The 26940-nt window shown below is 36.7% G+C and overlaps 1 protein-coding gene across 29 annotated transcripts in view; it reads right to left on the bottom strand.

The window, feature by feature from the left end:
• The window catches only part of Mbnl1 (muscleblind like splicing regulator 1), a 165136-nt gene that overhangs the window by 75814 nt on the left and 62382 nt on the right, over positions 1-26940 (bottom strand). For 2 of the 29 annotated variants that reach the window (XM_076932461.1, XM_076932465.1), the window contains exon 4: positions 6656-7205. The exons of the other annotated variants lie outside the window; for them this stretch is intronic. The gene's annotated coding sequence lies outside the window, so the exon portion shown is untranslated. The remainder of the gene's footprint in view (positions 1-6655; positions 7206-26940) is intronic. 29 annotated transcript variants of the gene reach the window in all.

Below are 26940 nucleotides of genomic sequence, written 5' to 3'. Positions count from 1 at the left end.
GCGGAAGACTGACTTGAAGCCTCTTCTAAACCTCCATTCATTCTTCATTACTTCTAGAAGCAATGAAGTTTTTCAGGAGCTTTTCATAAGCTGTCCGGGGCAGTTCATCAGCTCCATGCTGCTTGGGGAAGCAAGAAGGGTGAGCCCCAGATGACGCAGCCACTTAGGCAGCACTGTGAAGAATCCTAACTCCCTTAGAAAACTGGGTAACTCACTCCCAGTCCAGGCTCAGCTTCCTGTCTTCCTATTTGACTTCAAGTCTCCCTCACTGTAAGGCTCTTGGATTCCTTTGAAAACTCCACATATACTAAAACCTTTCAGTAGAAACTAAAACTGTCTTCAAATGAATCAGCATATATGAACTCCTAAAAGAAAAAAAAATAAAAACTACTGAAAACACCTAAATGCAATGTAACTTTAAAATGGAAAACTTATAATTTAAATATTATTAGAAGAATAATTTCAATCCAATTTAAGTCACTATAAAATATTATTTTTAAAAAGATAGTATCAGTTTTAAAATAATCAGGTCTCTGGGCTCTTTCTTTCTTTTGTTGTTGTATGCGTGTAGTAGGGTTCTAGGTATTGTATCTAAGGCTTGAATATGCTAAGCAATCAATGTTTAAACGCAACACAAAAACTAATTTTTAATTTTGATACAAAGCTTTTGGCTATGTTGATCAGGCTGGAGAATCTGCTCTATAGCCCAAGCAGGCTTTGAATTTCCTGCATCAACCTACCACATAGTAGGGATTACAAGACTGTGTCACTTAGCCCAGCTTCAAATTTTTATTGTTTAAATGTTACTTTGGCCTCAGTAAAAATATTTTTAAAATAATTTTTGCTCTAGAATGGTTCCAAATCAAGTACTTCTGGGCTGTGATGCCCTTTTCAAGAGATCAGTGTCTATAATGCAATCTTAACAGTACATGAGTAAAGATAACCGTGTTTTCTGTTAGTTGATTTTTATGAAACATTTGCAAATATTTTAAAACAATTACAAAGTTATACTGATATATGAGAAACAAGCTCAATCTATCAACATCAGACTTTGAAAATGCAAAATAAAATCTTATTTTCTCAAGTTTGGATGAAGTATGTGTGGAGACTGGATGGACCATGCTCCACACCCACTGGACTAAGTTGGCGTGAGGGCTTTCTGTTACAGGCTCAGAGAACCCGGCAGATTGGGAAGCTTACGGTATGTCAGTGTTTTTAGTGGAGATTCTCTGACCTCCTTTCTGGACAACCTACACTTTTTGAAGTGCACGATAACGTTGGCTTCAGATAACCTAGGCAATCTTCAAAATATTACTGCAGAGCCACGTTTTCCTAACCTGAAATAGTCATCAAGAGGTCTAATAAGAAACACTCAAGTTACTCCGTGAAAGATAGTGATATTCCTCTATAAATACTAAGTGTGATAGTCACCAGGCTTATTCCAAATGACAATAGCAAATGAAAAAAAATCTATAAAATAACCCTTCACCAGAAAATTGACAACAATGTGGAGAAAATAAATAAGGAGTGTTGCAAAATTAATGCATCTGGCTTGTGATAGGTAAAGTATCTTCAGGGTTATAAGAAAAGCACCATAGCACAAAGGCCATCTGTATGATGGAAACACACAGAGCTGACCTTGAGTAGGTTCAGTGGGGGAATGGTAACCTTTTCCAAGGGGCACTACTGAAACAACAACAACCACTGTTGAGGACTTGGCATGATTTTTGTTTCTAGCTTAGCTCTCCCCTCCCCCCCCCCATGATGGTGAGCTCATGCTATTGTACAGGTCTGACACATTGACTTCTAGATAGAATGAATTCTTATTATGTCCAGTTTTTTTCATCTCAGACTCATTTCTCTAGGTTCTCTCTTATTAAAAAAGAAGTTAAAATAAAACAACTCCTTACTAAGCAGCTGGTGTATTCTAGTCATGGCTTGATGTGATTCAAACTTCTATTTATTCCTCAAAGAATCCTATCATGTGTTATTATACTCACGACAAAGACTAAAAATCTGGTGTTCCCCAATGTAACACAATCAAGTGCCTTCCTAAGGCAGCACAACTATTACATGGTAAATGCAGGGTTTTTAGGCTTCTCTGGCTCTGGAACTGATATTCTTAATCACAAGGCTAAACAAGAACATTTCTAACTGTTAGAAATGCCATAAAGTTTGGGTAATTTATATCTCATATACTCTAAATGTTTATATTAACTTTATAGTATTTTGACCCTTAGCATTGAAACTTTTCCTTCTCATGACAAAATTCTCCTTAGGGAGAAACCTCACTGATTTTATTTATACCATGTTATCTTATATTTGTAACAGAGCATCATAAAGCAAATTAAACTGTCATGAACATATTCTTTGACAAAGAATTACATCCTATATATCTAAGTTTTTCACGTGAAAGATTTTATGACGGGTTTCATTTTTATTAGTTAATATGTACTACTTCAATAATATCCCCAAATTACAGCCTAATTAAAACACAAATAGCAAGCTGCCAACAAAAATTTTAAAGATGTATTAGAAAGTAAGATACAAAGTAAAAAAAAAGAAAGCAAACCATGATTAAGTGGAGGGAGACAGCCTTGCTACCACATTGAAACTATGTCATTCATACAGAGACAACCAAAAGCAAAATGGAGAGGCCTATATACAGCCATATTTGCAAGAATAACAGCCCAGATGATTCCCACATTTATAAAATGAGGTGCATGTGTTAGTTATAAGTTTACTTCATTCACACTCAATCCTATGTTTACCTTCACATCCATGTATGTTTGCATAGCAAAATATTTTGAAATGTGCAGTCAATTTAAGTTTGTTCTGATGATATTCTGGAAAGTTCAGCACTATCTTAATCTTACTGAAGTACTGCAGCAACATATGGTCTTTTTCAAATTAAGATACAAATGTTCCCAGAACATTTGCTCATGTGGTTTGATTTTTACTCTCATCTGATATTTTCTAAACATGCTCTTTCTGGGTGACAGCATACACTCCCCAGGATTTGGATACAAGGAGTGACTGCATGTAGCCTAGACACTCAAGTGCCTCTTACATGCAACTGAAATTCCTCCTGTAGCAGCCAGTGAATGGTTCTGGTCCTTACCCCTTTGTGTGGCCACAAATACTAATCATGAACTGTGTGATTGCAGCCCCCTCCCGAAGGAGCATCAGTTTTGCCTTGAGATTTTAGTTGTAGCGATACAAAGTGTTTGCTTTAAAATGAAGCATTTTCCTTTGTTCTTTTATGTTTTCCACATAACGACATTACTTTATGTGTTGCGAGTTACAATTTTACAATATTGTACATTTAAACCATATTTTGAGAATTTCTTTATGGAGATATCACACCAGTGATATATTTCTAATAGTTTTTTCCCTCTATACTCTTGCACCAAATTGAGTTATAATGCCAGAAATACTTTTCAGTGTGAAAAGCATGAAAAAGGTACAGATCAGTTCTTTTACCTCTCCATTCTCCAAGTGTGTCATGTGCGCATGAGTGATGTTGAACCCTTTCCTCCTGTGCTAACAGATGTACTGTAAGTTTCTGTTCTTCTACATCCTTGGCTAGGCATCAGAAACTACAAACACACAGCTCCCCCAACCTGCAGCATCTGCCCTAATTTGCCCCTTTATTTTGACTGAGTGTTAAGTCCCCACATCTACACAAGGACCTTATTTTCTAATCACTTTGGTGAAGTTGTTAGACTAACTAAAGTTAGTCTTCTTACAGAGTTCTGCAATATATTTCCTTTAACTTAATTAAACATACGTTGCATGTCCATTTCTTTCCTAGACATTGTGTTGAAATTATAAATACATAAAACATTCTTCGCCTCAAGCTTTTTGAATTGTAGTTAAGAGATGTCAAAGAACAGATAGATAGATAGATAAATAAATAAATAAATAAATAAATAAATACCTTGAATCAGTACCATGGCTACCTAGCATTCAAAGCTAAATTCTGACATTTCAGTTTTGATGACTCTCTTCAGGATGAATCTACATTGCTAGCTTGTGTTCTGCTTCAGAGAATAAAGATCAAAAAAATATTCTATCTTCTGTGCAACTGGCATTACTATCACTACCTGGGACACTCCAGGCATCAGGCAACAAACATCAACAACAAACATCAGGCAAGATGAAAAGAACTTCTGTCCCCTCTCCAATTATTTGTGTTCATTCCTTGACATTTCCCTCCCTTCCCACTGCCAGTCTATGTCATGACACAACAACATTTTGGTTCTTAGAGAATGGAAGACCTATCCATCTGTAAAAGGTTTCACTAACCAGATCTGTCAATCTGAAAAAGACACTATGCTTTTAAAGAGGTGTTTATATCTCAGTCAACTGTTAATACAAGCCAGTGGTTATTTGAACCTGTGATCTGCATATGTAAATGTCTGTGATAACTGAGAGAAAACACTAGGGTCCAGAAGGAGTATGACTTTTGTTTTGAAGTTTCTGCAGCATGCTGTGTGTGTGCATGTGCTTGTATCTTCTCCCATTTTATTACTATTTTATTTAGAGAGACTTGTGTTTCAGTTGTGACTCGATCCTTTCCTAGCAGTATGACCTTGTGAAAATTACACAGTAACATCTACACGTTCACCATTTTCTGTATGCTAGCCACTGTGCTAAGTACTGGCACAAGCTGCTTTATTAAATTAAATCTTCATAAAAACTCTGACAAGGAGATAATGTTATTCATATATTAGAGAGGGTGAGACTACAGCTGAGAGAAGACTGTAAGAAAATATCCCAAGGTCACAAAGCCAGATATAAGCCTAGAATAACCTGGATGGGGCTGTGTTGATTTTCCTTGATGGCGCTGAGCTATCCAAAGGATAAGGAGAGAAGGGGGCACTGGATGCCCTGAATGTTCAAAGAACAGGGATCCTGCCTACAGCTTCTGCATCTACCCTTTTCAGTGCCAGTGAGTCCTGGAGTAAAGACCATGGTAGGCTGTTGGACTTCATAAACCTTCAGTTTCCCCATTCCCATGGTGCAATAATTAGAGTATCCTGAGTACCTTTTTGTTGTATTTTTTAATTTCATCTGAAAATGTCTTAGAGGTATAAAATGATCTTCCATTACCACCCCTGCCACTCATCTCCCTCTCATCCCTACCTCAAGTTTTCTAGAAAAAAAATGTGATTCTAAGATAGACAATAAAATATGAAAATTAACTAAAAGATCATTTTAATTCAATAAAACTAACCAATAAGCTTTTAGTTCCACATAAAATGGATAATAAATATGAATGCTTTGCTTTGAGCAACAAAACTCTATAAAGGAACAAAAATGTCAGCAGTTGGTCACAGCCCAATATTCACCTTTCCATTCTCTTGCTCTGATGAAACACAGGTCTGTTCTTTTCATTTTCTTTTCTACATGGACATGTCTAATGAAGGTTACATACTTTTTAAAAAACCTAAATAATAAAAACTTTATATTTGCTTAATTCAGCATCTACTGTAAATATTCTGCCTACTCTACTCTGTCTGGAGGTCTCTGCTGTACAGAGAAAGAGGGAACATGGGATGGACAGGCACAAGTTTCAAGCTTATCTGAGTTACACACAAACACTCTAACTGGGCTCTGGGACTTATTCTGAGAACAGGCACATGTACCATAGGCTTCCTGCAGAAGGAGTACAGGTTCATGCCTGTGAAGCACGGGGTGAAGAGTAAGCTAGAAATAAGTTAGGTACTGGCTTTGTGCTAGGTTGTGTGCTTCTGCACACACAGGATGGACTGCTGCCTTCCCACAACTCAGAAACAGAGAATCCTAGCACTCAATATAGACTCTGTACCCAGTCACAGGTGTATTTGCCATGAAGAACACGGTAAACAGGCCCACGCTGTAATCCCACTTGTAATCCCAGCACTACAGACTGGGAGACAGAAGATCACTAAGCGTTAGGGCTGGCTCGACTGTAAGAGTAAATTTCAGAAGGGCTCTGGCTGCACTACAAGACCATCTATGAAAAACAAACGAGGAAACGGAGAAGAGAAAGGGGACAGAAGGGAAGAGGGGGAGAGAAATAAACCCCTAAGAGGGAAGAGGTTGTTGCATTATTTCAGGGCTTGAACATGCGGCAGGAATGCCAACAAGGGACAAGTATGTGCTCTAGCACTACCCAGATGACAGAGCTGCATTTCTGCTTCCCAGGCTGAATTTAAGGGAACACTCATTCAATAATTTTGTGGTTTTAAATATTAATGGCAAGCTAACTAAAATACAGGCACATTTGTAAAATAAAGGATCGCTACTTTATTTTTTTTAATATTTTAAATCTCAAAAACAGTCTTACTAAATACGCAATGATGACTGTAACATGGAAAAACAAAATGCGTCAAAACTCCAACTAAAATCACTGAGTAAGATACTTTAAAAACCAGTCCAATACCAAAATTTAATAGGAGTAAAATAGAATAGAAATGTAAAGCTCACCCAGAACCACCCACCTCCAAAAAGTGTTTGCAATAAGTAGTGGTCCAATGCAGGACAAGTTTGTCTATGTTATCATAGTTCTTTAAGTATTCTCTACTAAAATCCATTTACATTAACCCATGCCTAGAGGTTTTGTTTTTTATTCTTCTAAAACTGCTTCCTAGAGAAATCAGAATCTTACCTTTACATATCTTCTGGAGATGTTTCCTGGTGTACTCTGAAAATCCTTGAGGTCTATGTCAACAGCCACTCTCTTCCTCCCAAGGCCTTAGAAGATGGAGAAATCCCAACACCTGCTGCTACCACTGAGTGTCGAGGCTAGGAAAGTTTTAGGGTTTGGAGAGCAGGACCACTGAGCCACAGCCAAAGCTCGGGATGCCTTAGCAACTGAAAGCAAGTGTAGAGGGCTCTGTGGTACCCAGCACAGAGCTCAATTGTAGCAGCAGGGGGAGGAATATTCCCCACCCTCACAAGGGTTGAGAGGCAGCCAACCAGGGACCACGGTTCTGCCAAGGGGCAGTGCCAAGGAGGTAGAGACATGACCAGCCAGCACAAGACCCTGGGAGATGAGCAGCAACCAGCACAGAGCTCAGGTAGCAATTGAGAAGAATCACCAAGGTTCCCACCAGAACACAAGAAGCAATGGGAAAGTGCAACAAAATACATGGGGGCAGCCATTCACGCATCCCACAGAAAGCCAAAACATGGATGAAGGGGATGGAGATCTAGTTCTAGAAAGAAAAGTGAGGGACACATGTTATAGCATGCCTGCTGGACTAACGTTAAAATTTTAAAAGTCGCATGAGATTACTATACCCTGTCATTGCAACCTTATCATTAAATTAATTTATAAATGTAAAAAAAAAAAAAAAATCCCAGGAAGGTGGTCCCACAGGCAAGAGGTAGTAAGGCAAAGCTGTCTGGAATTGGAAGAGAAAATAGGAAGACACAGAGATTAAACTCAATTAGTTTTTTTTTTAATCTTCTTGAGAAAAATAATTACTTTCTAATTGTGCAACACATATTTCATCAAGTACATCACTTTCAACCAGAGCCAGATGAGGGCGAATGGGGAGTTTGATGACAAAAGAATTTGATAGAAGAAAGGCAGGTGTTCCGGGAGTGTACAAGCTGGAGAAGAGCAAGAGATGGAACTAAGAAAGGCAAAAGGAGACCTGAGAGGAAGCAAGTGTCAGTTTGGTGGGTGAAGCTCTAATGTACAAGACTACTGACTGCCTGTGCCTCTCAAGACACTGTCCTTTCCAGGAAGGTGCAGAGAGCTTGATACCTCGGATGCGAGGCTCTCCGCTCCCACAAGCCTTGAGGAGCTTACACTGAGCTGCTTACTATGAACCGCGAGAACTACATCATGCAGGAGACAGGTCTCAGGGTAACTGCTCTGGTAAGCTGGATGAAACTTAGAAACTAAGTGTAAGCATTGAGAAGATGTTAATTATGTCTAATATACAACAAATGAAAATGACAGATAATTTAGGCATTCTGACATTTTAAAATTAGAAGCAAGTTAACTATGCAGAGTATTTTAGACTTGTTTTGGACATTTGGATATAGGTGTGAAAAGACCCTATTACATAATAGCAGCTATGTGTGAGTAACTCTTTACTTCCGTATCAACTTCAAATTCAGAGCAACTAAAATCTAATAATGTTTCATTTAGTTGGTATATAAAAACTCAAGAAATTTAGTGACTATTTAAAATAATCTTTTTAAAACAAAAGTTAATTCCTTTCCTCACTTCCAATATACAGTTAACAATCAATGAAATGAACCGCTTTATTTGAGGGAGGGTAAGTCTACCTATGTCTGGTCAACAAAGACCAGCTATTGTTATAAAATGAAACTAATAATGCAATGTAATCAATTCTCATTAAGCAACTAATATTTTAATCTGGAAGAAAGCGAGATTTTTATAAAGGGGGAAGATAAATAATCTCAAGTACTATTTTTAGAAAATTGTTATCCTGTGTGCACGCGAGTGTGTTATCATGTGTGCATGGCATGTGGAGACACATGTGACACGGCATATACAAGGAGAGCAGAGGACTTATATGTGAAATCTGTCCTTCCACTTGTTTGTAAGTTCTGGAGATGAGTGTGGATCTCCAAGTTTATAGAGCAAATATATTTTGTAAACAAAGATACTGTGCAAAGCCTCTATGTTTCCCTCCAACCACCCTGCTTCAGTACACTTATATTCTGACTTGAATATAGTCTTAACATTTTCAGACATCGTATCACTGAGAAAGACGGCTTAAGAAACAGTGGCTGAACTCTGACATCAGGAGGAGAAAGGGTGATCTCTTCCACAAGGTGGTCTCTTGAGGTTAAATTCAACAGATCAATTTTACTTTGCATCACTGCACTTACATTTTTCAATTCCATCTAAATAAAGCAGTAACAAGAACTTGTTAAAGTAAATGGTGATCTAAAATGAGAAAATTAATGTATTTATTTATAAACCTTTTTAGACCACATGTGTGTCAGTCAGTAAAAACAAAAAGTTGTTTTGTACAAATAAAATGTGCTAGTAAATAAGTTAAAACATGAGATGTTTGAATAAATGGTAAGCATTAAATACTCCTAACAAATGTATCAAAACCTATATCCCAGCACATAGTGCCGTAAGGAGGCAGAGAATGCTAATGTCGGGGTGGGGTGTCAACTCCTAAAGGCTAAAGAGCCAAATTTGCTAAAAGCGAAAAGAAATTTAAGCACGTTTCTTTCTATGTCACTTGCCAGAACTTTACTACTTAAGTTCTCAAATGTAATTGTTAGTTTCTAGAGAATATATCTTAAACATCTATCAACATAGGATGATTATTCTAGGAAAATTTACAGTATACAGTCATATATATATATAAGTATATAGCCTTATCAAAATTTAAAATTAGTATTTCTTCCAATTAATGAAATGAACATACAGGTAATGGGTACCTTATTAGCATCTGAGATGAATTATGGTAAATATACCTTTATATCAAAAATGAACTCCATTTTGAACATAGAAAATACTAGCTCATCCAGAGTATTAATGCAAAATACAACAACTGTGCAACTATCCCATTCATAGGAGCATATATTATACTAACTTGCTTACATAATCATCTCTCTTTGAATATAACATTTATGGCAAAAATCATGCACATCAAACAACTTCATTTAAAATCTATACTCAGCTAGTATGAAGAAATCTGGAGTACAATTAGAAATGAGAAAAATAATTACTTTGATCGAAGAAAGTGCAACAGTGACTCAAGTAAAGGACAGATGAAGTAGAGATGAATACATTCTATAGAGAGCTGTATCCCATTAGCTGACCTGTCAGTTTGAGAATCACCCTTATGTGTGAGTAAATGCCAGCTGTACATATGAAACATAAGCAGGCTACAGATCAGGGCTCTAAAGTGCGGAACGTACTCCCAGAGTACACAGCCTCAGAAGCTCTCTTCCATGGAATCCTGCAAAGCTAGCCTGCCTCACTTTAGCTTAGTTCATTGGCTTCCAATTTGCCTCATTCACTCACCAGCATCTGAGACAACTCTATGCTTCATCTTCAGTGGATAATATACCGTTTGTGCTAGCCAAGGTGCCATAAGAAGGATCCAAGATGGGTCCCTTAACCAACACCTCTCATGTAATGGCTTTGGAACTGAGAATTAGGGACGGTCTGCTAGTCAGCTATGCTTCCATCCCCCATTATCAGCAGCAGCAGCAGCAGCAGCGGGTAGCAGCCTTAGCTTGAGTGCTGTCAGATCCACACCCAGAAGGATGCTAGCCAAATGATTCTTGTTGATTCCACACCCACACAAACTACCCATGTGTGTGCACTTACCCCACACCAAGTGTCAAGACAGGTGTCTTCCTGTGATCATACCTAAATCTGCTCTCCAAGTAAGTGATACAAACACTGTTACTATGAGATACTCAGTTTCAAATTCTATACAGAAAACTGCTCCCAAAGTTTATCTTTCAGCAACCTCACTAGCCTTTCACAATTACTTTATTTCCTCCTCATTACTGGTAAGCAAATTAACTGCCCTAAAACCTGTCACTGAAAGACATTTACCATGTAAAATAATTGCTACCCTGAGATTTTGTTCAATTTTAAAATCACTCTTATCTTCTTTCCTAGCATAGAATCAGTTTTCAGGTTACTGTTTTCAGACTCTGTACAACATTCTGACTACATGGGAAGACATCAGTTCTTCTAACTTTCACAGAAGGAGCAGTGCTTCTCTGTTTCCGTATTTTATTTCCTTTCTGGTGTTATTGATCATTTCTTTTCATTAGAATATGATTGGACAATAACGGCATTGTAGAAGCATTAGCAAGGTATTTAGATGATGTGTTGAAATTCAATCCTATAGATAAAAAAGATGACTAGATTTATTTTGTAAAAATTTAAAAACTTCAAGGGGAAATGAAAAAAATTAACATATTCCTATCACAGACTAATTAGGGAATTATGAACACTAATGCATTAATTCTCTGCATAGTAGAAAATTGGCCTTATTGGTGAAACCGCAAACTTGTGAACCAAGATGCTTGGCATGTTTCTCAGGTGTTTTACATCAACACAGTAAGGTGAATGCTAAATGTTAAGAAGTGTCACCTAATGTCATAATCCTGGAAAAGCAGGAAAAATGTAGACTTTGGAATGTACCTGCAACACTGCAGCCTTCTCCCATCCTCCCATCTTCTGTAGACTCTTGAAAACAGAGTACCAGAGTTCTTCAGAGTGGAAGTAGTAAATACCATGTCTAGCCAGAACCACAGTGGGAAGAGGACCTGCTAAGGGCCACTCCCTTTTAGAAACATACAAATATGAATAAGTCTGCACAGATGAACGTATTTCTCTCACGTTTTATCCCTGTCAGATGTTAGGAGGTCAAGAATGTGTCTAGTCACATTTTTCAAAGCAGATCATGTCTTCGGTGGCCCCACAGGACTAAAGCATTGTTACCAGCAGTGCCTGCTCTGCTGGAGAACCACCATGGCTGCAGTCATACTTTCATACTTATATGCATTCCCAGCTCAGCCCATGAGTCTCGTTAAATGCAAGGCTGAGACAATGAGTTCAGACAGAGCTTAAGAAATTCAAAGGCCATCCCATGAGATAGGAGCGGAAACCAACTTTGACCAAGGGCTTCCCTGAATATTCAGCAGCTGAAATGACCTTCCTTGAACGAGCTGCTGAGGACACAAGACTATCAGACCAGACAGTTCAAATCATGCGGTGAGGTCCCTAATGTTAAGACAAAAATAACACAGAAGCCAACCTGTTCTTTCACTGGCTGTAAGCCTACTCAGGCTATTCAGGGCTGGCTACTGCTTGTTTAGGTGAACCTAAGGAGAAGAATCTATGAAAACCTTAGGAGTATATTATTTTGATGAATTTTCCCTTGGTTATAATTTAGTCATAAGCTTTAAAAAAGCAGACATCGGGAACAACTTATTAAGGTGCCTATGTGGACTCTCTTCAAATGACATACCATGTAAGAGTATTTATTCTCAATTATTTCTAAAATCAAAATAAAAGGAGGTGGACAGTTCTCTAGCATTTCTAGTCAACTTTTCTCTGCAGTAGCCCTGTATAGTGGTGTTGATATCACATAAAATGAGCTTGAATTATTCACCAGCTAATAATAGATTTAAATTTCTTCCAGCATCTACTTGGAACACTGGATTTAACAACAACAACAAAAAAATCTAAAAAGTATATCCTTCCATATTTTTGGTAAGGGAAATAAGTAACTGCATAGATTATTTGTGTGTGTGTGTGTGTGTGTGTGTAAGATAGATTAAAGGAGTTATTTGTACGACACATTTCATGATGAGGTTCAAGTTGACACTGAACTTTTGAAATTCATATACAACCTCCTGTACAAGTGATTTTATTATCTTGGCATTAGTGAGTGATAACTAGGAGAACCTAACAGTCATCAATGCTGTCATACAAACATATATAAATTATGGTTTTTCAGCATATCTAGAACTTGTTCAATCTGTCATATAGTTATTTCTTGTTGATGCTAGGGGCAGTGGACGTGTTAAGATTCAAGCCCATGAAAAGAGAGAGAGAGAGAGAGAGAGAGAGAGAGAGGAGAGGAGAGGAGAGGAGAGGAGAGGAGAGGAGAGGAGAGGAGAAGAGAAGAGAAGAGAAGAGAAGAGAAGAGAAGAGAAGAGAAGAGAAGAGAAGAGAAGAGAAGAGGGTAGAGGGGGGAGGGGGGGAGGGGGGAGGGGGAGAGGGGGGAGGGGGGAGGGGGAGGGGGGAGGGAGGAGAGGGGAGGGAGGAGAGAGGAGAGGGGAGAGGGGAGAGGGGAGAGGGAGGAGAGGGGAGAGAGGGGAGAGAGGGGAGAGAGGGGAGAGAGGGGAGAGAGGGGAGAGAGGGGAGAGAGGGGAGAGAGGGGAGAGAGGGGAGAGCGGGGAGAGAGGGGAGAGAGGGGAGGAGAGAGGGGAGAGAGGGGAGAGAGGGGAGGAGAGAGGGGAGAAAGGGGGGAGAGAGGGGGAGAGAGGGGAGAGAGGGGAGGAGAGAGGGGAGAGAGGGGAGAGAGGGGAGAGAGGGGAGAGAGGGGAGAGAGGGGGAGAGAGGGGAGAGAGGGGAGAGGGGAGAGCAGTATCTGTAGACAAATAAGCTAAGCACCTCTTATATTCATGAGCTATTACTGGGCCCATTACTTCTACTCAATTCTTGGACTAGGCTTTGTATGAAAACAAGTGTATTAACAATTATAACAAGTAAAGGGCACACAAGTCAGAACAGGTGAGGTGTTAATGCACTTCTATAGTGGCTAAACAGATCCCCCAATATTTAATAGAGAGCAAGTTGTGTGGGAACTGGTAACTTGACAGAATGTCTAACTGTGCCACATAGATCCCTGAGTCATTTATCCTCACAATTTTATGTTTTAAATAAAACTGTCTAAATAAAATCCTCAAGTGACTCAGGATGACTTACTCTGTCCACACCAGGAAAAGGAAGACTTTCGATGTCTGAGATAGCCTGTGTCTGCTACAGTTTAGAAAATAAACATTTCCCTTTCTATTATGGATAGGGCATAGAAACAGGAAAAGTTGGTTATTTAGTGTACTTTCAGTGTTTGCATTATCTGGCTATTTTGTTAGAGGTTAGAATTTACCTAAGCAAATCTTGTGCACATGAACAATGGAAGTATTGTAATTGATAAAAAAAAAAAAAAAAAAAAAAAAAAAAAAAAAAAAAAAGGCCAGCGGATCAGAATGGCTCACTGCACTCTGCAGTTCCCTGAATACAAAGATACAAAATTCTATATTCCACATAGCTATGTAGAATAAAATAAAATCTAAGTGAATTTCTATCTGATTTGAATATGCATCGCTTGTTTTTACTTTTAACTGAAAAAGTTATGTTTTCCCAAATAGAGCAGATTGTGTCCTGGTATCTAATTTAAAAATATTCGACATAATTTATAAGAATTACTAAGAGATGGACAAGTACAAATCATGTCTTTTAAATATAGATGTATATGTAAACACAAAAAAATGATCTCACTGAGTAGTATAAGGAAGAGTGTCTCTGCTAATACCCACCTTCCTTGTAAGCTAGAAATATGTCATTTAAGCCAGTTGGGCTAAACTTGGCTAAGGAGTCTACTAATTAAAAATAAAATAGCATGTCACATGAGTTTTATATTACTGCATCCAGTTCAATCCATTATTGTTGCCTGTTTTTGAGGCAGGCATCTTATTATTTACATTTGACAAGTGAGGAGACTCAACAAAATCAGTTTCTGGAATATCCCTATTCCTTTTACTATGAATGGAAAATTAACAGAACTTCAATAAAATGCACACACACAACAGTTAGCTTTCTGCTTTCTAGTTATAGAGTCTGAAGTACCTTTTTATAAAATATACAGGTAATGACCACTAGTATTTTTAAAAGCTCACAGAGATGATGGTTGGTATATTTGGATATCTATGCTTAAGCTGTGGATAAATGTTCTATATAAGCAAAAGTTATTTCAAAGAGCTCACACAAGCAAGACAGCCAGAGTAGTTCTATTCACATGCAATGTATCTGAATGGAGCCTCAGCTTGTGGTGAAGGACAAGTAAGGCTTTCTTTCCTGGACAGCCAACCTAGCAGCCTCAGCTAAGCTGCCCAGCTCTGCGGAGGACCACCACCTTTTATTGTAAGCTTCTTTAAACTCAAGCCTAACATTTTCCTGCTTTTGATCTAGGCACTGCTTTTGAAAACTTTATATTTGGGTCTTGGGTGTTACTGGCATTACCATTTTTGCTGGTATGGCTCCCAAGGAGTTTGCATCTGCATATTAGACCACACCCTGCTTGAGCTACTCTTCTCCTCGCCCCCAGCCCCACCACTTTTAGGTCTAAAAGTGACTGATCTTCCTGTTGTAGTCTGTCAGTTCTTCTCCTGCTACTCTTTCTGTGTGGTATAACACTTAAGTTTTGCCAGTTCTTTTTGGAACTCATGTCTCCTTGGGACTAGCCTTTCATTTTGACAGTTTGAAATTGTCATCACTTATGACTTAGTGAACTTTGTCAACAACTTGTGTGTTATTCATATGAAAATGTTTTCTCCAGGCAAAATTCCACCTACTATTTAAAGGACATAAAAATCCATTTGTAGATCTTTAAAGTTAAATTAATTTAAAGTTAAACTAATCCTTGGTGTTCCCAGAGAGCACAGCCAGCTTTCTGTGTTTTCTCTTCTTTTAAAATGTCCTGAAAAGACAACCCAGCAAAGGATACAAATACCACCTGATTTAAAATATCTCTTCCCAATATTTCTCTGTAATATCATAAATCCTGTCTACATACGATTAAAAATTCAATGTGATGCTTCTAAATTGTCTACATTTATTATAAAATAAATTTTATGTCAAGAAATCACCTTCTATTTTAACCTTAAATAATTATAACAGCAGGATTATAGTACCTAAACATATGTATAGAACTATTTCTGGACTATAGAAGACATCAAGAATGTTATCGCTGTTTAATACATGCTAAAATCAACAGAACAATATCCCCGGGGCTGCTGAGACAGCCGCGCTAGTAGAAGTGCTTGTCTAAAAGGCTGGTGCCAGCATTTGCTGCTGTCTAGTCCACTGAACAGTGGAGAAGAGAGCTGACCCTACAAACTAGCTCTCCAATCGGCACAAGCACACCTTTGTATCAGCAACCACACACACATCACCAAAAACAGTAGTAAGTATAATGAAGTGTAAGTTCTTAGACAGCTACATTTCAAACAAAACAGAATCATACATGCTAATCCCAGATTTCCACAGCATACTACATGTTCACTATCCAACAATTATCTTAAGAACCCCAAACTTCTCTTTAATATGTACAAAATATGCATTAAAAGAGATAAGAAAAAACACATTTCTTCCTTATTTCCTAAAGCTAGAAGCCATCTGAAGCTCGGATATCACTACATGGAAGCCTCATGGGCTCTTCACATTTGCATTAGTCTGAGGGGAATTTCCAGTATTCTTGAGTCTAATTTTACTTCTTCAAAATTATTAGTTTAAATCAGACTTCCTTTACTGTAACATGTTAGGTCCAAAATAGTCATTTCTCTGGGTCAGTGGGAGTTACCCAACCTCTAATCCTCTGATTGTCATGATATTAGATAATAAAGACAAGGAAATTAAAGTCAGCTAAAAACACTGTAAGTTTAAGTATATATGACATCAGATATTAGAATAAAGGAAAGCAGATTTCCATATGGAAGTCTTTTGCATTTGTCTTATGTTTCTCATTTGCATCCTGAACAGAAAACAAACCCAAATGGAGTTAACTCCAAAGGGAACACATCTGTGCTAAACAGAAATGACACGTTAGAGGACTCCTGATACCTTGGAAAAGTAATGTTACCAAAATATGTTATCATAAAAGAGATCAGGAGAAGCAATTCAAAGATTTTTCCCAAAAGAAAAGTCTTGAAATTTATTATAATAATTTGCTGAAGCCTAGACTCCATCTGGCTAGCATAAACTCCAAGCCTGCTCCTCCAAGCTGCTGCTCTAAGCTCTAGGTTCTGGAGTGCCTGGGATGCCAGGCCTGAGCGCTTCTGCCACCTCATTTCAGGCTCCAGGCCTGTGGTCCAGGCAGGGGTTAGCAGGATAGTCCAGTACCCACTAAGAAACATCATAACCTAAAGTAATTTGAATATATGCAAAAATTTGTTTAGAATTTATATTAGAAGATTATAATTTATTTAAAAGTGGATAAAATTCATGCATATCCTCAATGTAATACAAATTACATTGCATAGTGCCTAATTATTAAACTAAAGAAAAGCACTTGTTTAGAAATTTTCAAGTAATAATGTTGGAGGCATTGCATAATCAAAAATCTCCCCTTTGTAATTCTTAAAAAGCATCATGGTTCTAGAGCATAAAGAACAATGAAGTAAAAACACTGGGTGCAACCAACCCTTGGTCTTGACCCAAGAATCAAGAAGAAATGACAGATTTCAGTATCCTCGATCCTCATTGGGGATAACTGAAGTTATACTTTTTGCTACGATGAAATCACAAGTATACAGACTTGTAAGAAAGATGATGTCCCAAAAGTAATGACATTAAAAGTAAACTCAACTTTGGATTCAATTTCTAGTATGCAAAAAGTAAAGAAAATATAAACAGTATATAGAAACAGTTAGTTGAATTTATAATTTTAGACATTTTATAGGATGGGGCTTGAACATTTTAGCAAACAAGGAGAAAACAGGAAGCAAGAATTGTTATCCTAGATACAGCATCCAAAGGGAATATAAAATGTTTGTTTGAGGCTGACCTGTATAAATTACATACACACACGAACACACACACACACACACACACACACACACACACACACACCTTTACCTGAACATGATACTAAAGAAAACCAACTAGTGGTTAGTAAGGTGAAGTGAGACCAGCATGTTCCCCTTTTGGCACACGGCAAATCTGTTGCTGACTTGTTACTAAATCTGGTTTTCAGGAGCCCACAGCCGATCTAACAGAATTCACTGTTCGACTGGAAGCTGAGAACAAAAGTGATTCATTACACTGATACACTTATTACATTTATATGAAAAGGTGCGTCTGAGCTTCATTAACTGTTACATGCTACATTTTTTGAAAGTCTCAATTGTATTACCACAAAATTTTTATGGGATCAATTTAATTATTGATTTATACTCCTAATGCTTATAAATGGCAAGGTAAAGGTCATGTTTTCAGTCTTCTGCATTAGGAAGAAAAACTCCCAAATGTGATTAAAGAGAAAAACCAATCCACAATATTGCTGTCTAGTTTATAAAATAATGCAGCCAATCTTAATAGCTTAATCAATGTATTTTCCAGTCCAACAGTAAAGACTGAGAACAGAATATACATAGATGATGTTTTATCATTGTGCTACTCCAACTTACTTAAATATGTTAAATTAAAATATTTTTGGCATTTGATGTTCATGAATGTTTTCATAGCTTTGACATTGTCTTCCAAATCATTATTTCTTCATTTTTAATTTAATTTATGACCTAACTGTTGTGATGGGATTAACTAGTTATTTTAATCTTTGGCATGCAGCAAAGTTTGGGTAGAAGGTGAGAGTTACCTTATTTAGATAGTGTTACATAATTCACCCTACTCTACATCCAACACAAGTCAAATGGTATCTCTTTGCACCCTAGCATATGCTAGTCCCTCGGGTAGGAAATTTTATAGGTGACTAAGGCATGTCCTTTGCTTTTAAAAGTTTCCAGACAGGGCTGAGAAAAAACAAACAAACAAACAAAAAAAGAAAACAAAAAAACCTCACAGTGATAGTTAGTGGGAGAATAGAAAGTTTTGCTATATCTCTCTTTTTGCTAAATTTTATACAGTAAAATAACACAATAAAAATATCACTCAAGTTTTAAATTGTTGATATTGTTTTGGGGCTGACCATTTGGTATTACATAACGAATTGGTACCTTCTCCCCTGGGGTGGATCATTTCTCCTGCTCTCAGCAGACCTGAATATATATGCACACAAGTAACATTATACAGACTACATAGGTCAAATTTATGTATTTAGGAACACACTTAAACACAAAGATAACATTAACAATAAAAGAAAAAGAGGCCATGAGTTTACAAAGAGAGGGGGTACATGCGCAGGTTTGGAGAAAAGAAGAGGAAGGTGACAGCTATATGACTATATCTCAAAAATAATACTAAAATGTTTAAAATATTTCTAGAGCGTAGCAATACTACCTGGATTTTCAAAAATGTGAATTAATAAATTACAGATATGCACCTAAGAGAGTCTCTAAGGAAGAAACTGAAGAAAATCCTCAAGAATTTAAAAGTAGATTTGATTGAATTTTCTGTTAGAGTTAATATGCTAACCTTGCCAAGACACAACCAAAGTCACAATACAAACTATCTCCCAGCCTGATGATGAGAAGCATCCTGGGCCTTTTATTTTCCAACTTTCTGGAAGAGAAAAATAAGCATGGCTCCATAATTAGCAACAGCCCAAATCGATGTAGTATGAATGCCTTGACCACACTCATCTCCTTTGAGCAACAAAAGAACAAGGGTTCACTGTTCTGATGATGACAACTACTGCACAGAAAGGAGATGGCTTATAACGCTGTATGTTCATAGGGTTTCAGTAAGATTTATCTCCTCTAATAATATACACAGTAAGAAAGCAGGAAGCACCGACAACCGAGGAACAACAAGACATAGTCTTAGGGAGTTAAAAACTATGAGGGTCCTTGACAAGAGCCAGGAAGTGCCCAACGTATCACAATATTCTGGTGAGGATTGCAGTATCCCCAGCTACATAAATAATTATTCCACTCTAACCCTTAATAAGCTTCAAGTGCTAAATTTTTAATCCATCTTGATGATCCTTTTTCAAAGTGGATAAATGAAGATGCTCCAGAATCAGATGCTTAAGTGCAAAATTGCTAGCACCAATATTCATCTGGAGAGTTTTTTCTCTCGAAACTTTCATGATGTATGCAGCATGCAAGTAAGCACTTAGCAGGGTCTGAGCACATTCTATGCCTTTGAATTCTCTCCTCAACTTTAAATTAAAAAACAAACCCTGAAACTATAAAATGTTTACATTTAAAAGATAAAACTTTTTTTATATTATTACAATATGAAGAATTTTATGCGTAACATAGATATGTGAATCTCTGTAAAGAATCATATCCCCCTTTTAGTATTGTTTATTCTGTATTACAGGCAACAGTGATATAATTGTAGTCTGGATTCTAGATGTTATTCACATAATGTAACAAAACTATTAAAGGTGCTCATAATATTCTCAACATAGGAATATGAACTCTTATGATAATGTGACCATTTCTCCATGTGCAGCTGTCAGAGGCAAAACATCATTCTGTATGAAAGCCCCAGTTCTTACAACAACACATTCATGAGTGGGTGCTAATATTCTTATCCAAATAAATGAATCATGCCACTACAATGAGCAATGTATTTCTCCACAGAGACATAAGGTGTACAGAGAGCCAAAGTAGTAGGACCCTACAAGCGCCAGTCAGTGAAAGATAACTTAAACAATAGCATGCACCCAAAAGAGGGGGATTGATCCAGAAATTCACTCACAATATAAAAAGGATCCTCTTTTCTGTTAGAACCAGTCAGAGGTGCATGAAACTTTGCAGAGAACTACATACGTATGCTATAGGAGAAACCTCCTCCATAACAGGTGCTAACGTTCCTTAGAGAAGAGATTGACAACCACAGAACAACAATTTCCCTAAAACTGAATTTAAAAATCATTTATGATCAGCTAAAAATTATTGGCCAAGATTAGGAAGAATATTGCTTTCAAGTCAATGAATATCAAGGATATTCCAGGAACCACATATACCAAGGTTATTAAGGGAAGGTTGGTAATCTTCAAGGCCTTCAGAGCTTATGAGGAAAAATAGGGAGATTAACTATAAAATTTAACACAATATAGCCTACTCTAAAGTGCATAATATGAAGCGTGGAAGAAAGAAATATCCACTTTATGAAAGAGCCTCAATTGGTAGCTGTCACAATGTGGGGACTTTTATGAGTAAGAGTACACTGAAGGTGATTCAAGTAAGTTATAGTTCTAAGTGTTTGACAAATATCAAAATGGCATTCTTTAAGAATCTACTGGCCATGTAGAATTCAACATTCTACATAACAGAAGTTGATATTAAAAACTTATAATGTGCACATGTATAGATAATGATAGATACATATATACATAGATACCTAAATGGATAGACAGATGGATATATGCATCTATATATATGCATCTATATGTAAGCAAACATTTATTTGGAGAAATTGTTGTTTAAGAAAAAAATATGGTATGAATTTTGATGCTACCAACACACAAGGGTATTTAAAATTTCTCAGCTAGACTGGACCGAAGAGTGACTTTCAGCTGTAAGTGTTGATGATGCTCTTATCATAAAATGAAGACAGCATCATCAGGGTTTTTATTTGACTTGGCAAGTATGTGTGTTTCGAGGTCTTGGTGACCTTGACAACTTTATGAACATAATTAAGCCTGTCCTTTTCCACTCCTTGCTATGCTAATATATAAAGTAGGTGTGGCACATGGCCTCATTCCTTAAGCCTCTTCTAATTATGCTGGCAGCAGTCTGTGGTTTGCTAGAGTTTAATGCTGAAAGTGGCAAAGGAAAAACTCATCTCTAGACACTAAGCAAAACCCTTAAAAATCACATGAATACTCTAAGTGCAAAGAATAGCAAACCTTAAACATAAACCCAAAAACATAAACCTAGGTGGTAGATTCTTCTCTACCACCTAGGTTTTCAATCTTAAGGTGTTTTTGTTTTGACACCTTAATTATTTGAACTTCTGACTACTCAATGACTTGTTTCTATTAATTGCTCAAATAAGGGTTTCAGTGGAATCTACTTTTCCTTCTAGGTTACTCCAAAATGTTACCCATCTCTTCTTTAGTAAAGTAAAAATAAAGTAGGCTATATAACCCGATACTGAAAAACACAATAATTACAAAAAGCTAACAAGCTTTTATAATTTGACAGCTCGTTGTAATCTGTGCATTTTCTATGAGTCTGTATTGATTTATTGCTATTCCTCAAATTGGCTTAATAACAGGTCACAGCTTAGAATTGAGACTGCAGCTTTTCCTCTTACAGACCTAAGCAGTAATGATCAACCTGGGGTCTAAATCCATCAAGCTCACACAAAGCACTAGTGTAGGTGAATAGCCTCTGCTGGACAATGCATCTTTCAAATTACTGAGAATAAGATCTGTAAACACATAAGCAAATGACGTTCCATCAATCAAGACCTATTTTAATTCAAATACAGTATTGAACCAGACAGTGGAAGAAATTTACAATAACATTATACAGCTAAAGCACTTTATCTTTCTGCTTATGCTGATGTGGTTTTATTTATGTTACTAGAATGCAACACACACTTCATGAAATAAAATCTCCATAGTTCCAATGTGACGACCCAACTAAAACTGGTAATGAATGGTATTACAGGATTACCTGCTGGGTTTCATGACCTATTCATCAATTTTAAATGCATTAAGCAGGATTCTTTTGGGAATGTTTTCAAGATAAATACATTTTACTGTTAAAATTGAGCTCAAAGTGCATGTACTTTCAGACTTGTCTTTTTACCCCAACGCTAATCTGCTTTTATCTAAAACAGTTACTAAGAGAAATATTTTTTCAACTTGTTATAAAAATGACTTCCTTGGAAGGTGACTCTCCAAGGCATCTGGAAGTTGTTTAGCCCAAGACATCCCTCAGTTTCTCTCTACCTTTAAGAAACACTATCACAATTCTAATGTTAAAATTCCTTTAAGGGCGACTGGGGCCAGTATTTAATAGTCATTTAAAAAATTAGGTCACTTTTCAAAATGTATACAGTTGTCAAACAAGTTAGGAGCAGCAAAAGGCTGTGGGTCAGAATGCCCTGGTACGCGTTACTATTAAGCAAGTGTTCTGCTTCAGTTCAACATCAAAGAAAACTGGGACCATAATGTCACTTAGGATTAACAATGCATGCCTTTATTCAGAGAGCAAACAAGAGAGGGAGTGTAAGCATAACCATATGCACATTTACTACTGATGTTATCTAGAGAAACTTGGCTTCTGAAAATGTTTCTTTAACACTGGCTTGCCTCATACCTTGGAGCTGAAGGGATGAAAAATTTTTTCCATGAATTGGAGCCAAGTGAGTTGTTAGAATAAAAAGTAACACTCATTAGCAGACAAGAGTGACCATAGTGGCATTCTAAGTGGCATTCATGCTTCATATATAAAAAGAGATAAATTACCTAAAGTTGGGGAGTTATGGAGATGGCCCAGTGAAGTCTATATTTCAGGTGCACACAGGAGGCATAGATGAGAAATGTGGGACATGTAGGCTAGATGTGGAAACCAAATCGGAAAGTGCTAGGTTCAGTGACAGTCTATCCTTCAGTAAATAAATAGGAGAACAACTGAGTGATACACCAGATATAAAACTGGCCTCCGTGTGTGTGGGTTTGCACAATGTGCACGTGTACCTGCTCACACACAAGCAGATAGACACATACAAAACAAAACAAAAAAAAAAGTATAGAAAATCAGATTACTAATGTCAAAGAAAATAAGTAAATATTAGCTCTACTTGTTTTATTTAATACAAATTATGAAACAGGAAACAATGCAGTAAGGAAATAAAATATCTCATCTGATCCCCAACTTAATCCTTAGGTTAGTTTTCTGTTTCTACTACACCCCAAACATCAACACACTTGGACATGTCAGTCTCCTTCCTGTTATAGATCCTATAATGCAGTTTTAACATGAAACCTTTGTGAAAGACAAGTGAGATTTTTCTCAAGAAAAAAAAAAAAACTAAGAAACAGGGAAGTGATATTTCAAATCTTATGCATCTGCTAACTAACTACAAAATGATTACAGACTTCCTGACAGGTCTGATTCTGCTACTTTAGACAACTCCATAGAGTTGAAAATAAATTATATTTTTCCTGTCCTCAGAGGTACTTCTTTGCTTTTTTCCTAATAATAGTCTCTCAACATGCTAAACACTCAAAATAGCATATTCAATTAAAAGTCTACAAGCGAATCCATTGCGCACATATAACATCAAATAATGAAGCTAACTCATTGCTACACACAAAACCAATACACAACACTCCAACACAGGCAATCACCAATAATAGTCTTACCAAGAAGGCAGTGTATACCTCATACTTAGGATGTCATTGTAACTTTTACATATAATGCTGCCCCTTGCTGACAAAAAAAAATTATTATTCTCTTCCCCAAGTCACACCTTAAACTTTTGAGTTGGAAAGAAGTAATTTCAGGTAAGAGTCTAAATCGTAGGCTACAACAAAGAAGTAATCTCAGGCATAAATCTAAACATTAGGCCAGAACAAACAAATAATTTCAGACAGGAATCTAAATTTTAGGCTAGAACAAGGAAGTAGGCTTCAGACATGAAAATGACCTTGGGCTAGGACAGGGAAGTAGGCTCAGATACTTTGGTCATCCTGATAAGCCTTTAAAAACAGTGATCACAGGAGTGTTCATGTAACTGGGTTTAATGCCTTGCTTTTTCTTTGACTATTTGTGCTTATTGTCTTGCTTGTTTCTTGACTATTTGCATAGATTGTACTGCTAGACCCTCAACCTAGAACTGACCTTATTACATGCACGTAATCAAAATGGTATAAAAGCATAAAGAAAGATGGGGTATAGGATAGGGGGTTCTAAGGAGAGGAAATGGTGAAAGGGGATGACATCTGTACTGTAAATAAATAAAATATCCATTTAAAAAACCTTTTGAGTTAGGTTAATATCTTTGGGTTCCTTGGGTTATATTAATACCTAGCATCACTTTTCTGTCAATTACAAGTACAAAAGGGAAAAATGAGATTGGGGCAATCAGAAGAGTTGGGGTATTACCTTTAGACCATTAAGGAGGAGGTGTATTCAGATCTAAGGTTTATACTCCATGTTATCCAAAACCCTTTGGAATCTAATGAAGACCTAAATGAATCTATAGTTTGAGATACACATATTAAAAAGAACAAAAGAAGAAGATAATAAAAATACAAAAAGGAAGACTTGAAATTGATGCTGTTTTGTGCAGGGACTTTGTTGAATAAATATATATTTTACATTAACAATTGTGGATTACAGGGCTAGGGAGATGACTTGGTGGATGAGAGCCCATCCCACTGTTTAAAAGGATCCAAGCTGCACATCTGGCACCTACACTGCAAGGCTCATGGTCATCTGAAACTCCAATTCTGGAGATTCATGGTCTCTATGGACACCTGTACTCACACATGTACAAACATGAGTCTTTTAGGATGAAACTCATATATTGCGTTTAGAATGTACAATATTAATTATTAATTGTAGAGCAGCACAGAACTAAAGAGGCTTTTATATTAAATAGAATTAAAGTCAGTACAGATGATTATAACTATTTTCCAATCATAGATAACTATATTTATTAAATGGATTTTAGGAACAGATAAAATGTATTGAACTGATTCTGCCTCATTAGTGTGAAGTCATGCACATGCTCAGTTTGGGGATTGTTTTCTGTTGAGGAAGGGTGATAAGCTACTGTGTAACAGCGAACATTTACACCAATCTCATAGCATACATTTTAGATTTCACAATAAAACTATGCACAGTAACCTACCTGTAGTATAATATATAAAACAGTCACATTTATTCTAAGGCTCCTCCTACAAAGGAAAATGATAATTCAGACTGACTACCAACACTCAGACCAGAACAATATGATGCCTCTTGTGTATAGTATACCAATACATTTAATTATTATATAATAGATTTTATTCAATTCTCTTATTAATGCACAGATTTTATTGAATCCTCTCAATCCTCTGAAGCATCAGATTCATATTATAAATGAGAAAAAATAGCATGAGACAATAAAGAGTCTGAAGACACAGAAACTCTTCTGTAATGTAAGCCCTGGCTGGATCTACTATCTGAGCTATTTACAAGGCCTTATCTGTGCCATAGAAAACGGGTTTTGTTGTTTCCGTTGTTTCTAACATACATTAGGCTTGGCATATGGCTTTGTGTGATCATTCTGAAGATCCAAACTTGACTAGGATTCCAGAGGCAGCAGAAGCATCCAAGTGTGGACCACTTTCTCAGTGCTCTTGGCATCACTATTTATTTGCAATAATAGAGTTTTCAGAAAAAAAATTATTCCAAGAAAAACAGAATGAAGTCTGATCTAGACATTCAGAAAACATCAAAGGGAACAAGACAAGCAAAACTCAATCTATAGCAAATTAATAAAGGAAACAGACAAGCCAGAAAAATGAAATCTAAGGAGAAAGAACACTGCACTTTTCCCTGTAATCTAAGGAGTTCTAGAGAAAAAGACAATTTGGCATATCAAAATCCACAAATGTATGCATCTTTCCATTTCATACAGAAACATCTCTAATTGGCTATTTGCCGAAAACTGGCTTACAGAGATGAGCTGCTGACCCTCTGGGGCAAGGGCTCTTGTCCCACCGGCTCGTACTGTGGAAATGGACTGCTCTGAGAAGACTCATGTGTCCTCATACTGTTCACCAAGAGCACTAATGTTTGATCAATATCTTCTCAATAAGAGGTCAGGATTACACAGTGCTCATTAAATATCTAAGAAGCATAAGAATTTATTTCATATTCTGAAACCAAAAGGCTTTAGCACAACATACTTTTTCTGCCACATCTTGTATAAAAATGGAATCAATTCCTTTATTTACAGTCATTTTTATTACATTTAACTGTGGTACAAAAATATTAAGGAAATATATATACATACATACTGTTTTAAATATTTAATAAAATTATTTTTATTACAAAAAACTACTTTGACATTATTAGTATTAGTGAGTAAATATTGAACATACACAAAGAATAAAAATTTTAGTCCTTAGATAATTTCTGAAATATCCTATTAGAGTCATAAATACATAAATATAACAATGACAGTTAAGATGTTTCAAAAATCAAAGATTTCAGTTGTTTCATCTAAATTCTAACGTCATGCTATATACATGGAAGATTTAACAAAAGTTTTGAAGTACATATTTTGCTTCCAATATTACAATTCCAAAAAAAAAAAAACTATAGAATAAGATGAACTTGTAGTCTCATACAGAATGATATCAACAGTTACATGGACTTACATATCAGTGAATAATAAGAGATAGTCCATTTTAACCAAAAGATAGAAGACAGTGATTAACTGAGAGGCCTTCTTATTGAATGTCTTTCATATCACTGCCAGGCTGGGACTCCGGTGTGGCTGTTCTTCATTTTTCTGGAACCAACTGTTTTCTGATTTTCTTCCTCCTTTGTCCT

This window comes from Arvicanthis niloticus, chromosome 4 (assembly GCF_011762505.2).
Source record: "Arvicanthis niloticus isolate mArvNil1 chromosome 4, mArvNil1.pat.X, whole genome shotgun sequence".
NCBI classification, from domain to species: Eukaryota; Metazoa; Chordata; class Mammalia; order Rodentia; family Muridae; genus Arvicanthis; species Arvicanthis niloticus.
The sequence above is the reverse complement of the archived record's forward strand: the minus strand, read 5'-3'. Positions and strand labels throughout refer to the sequence as shown.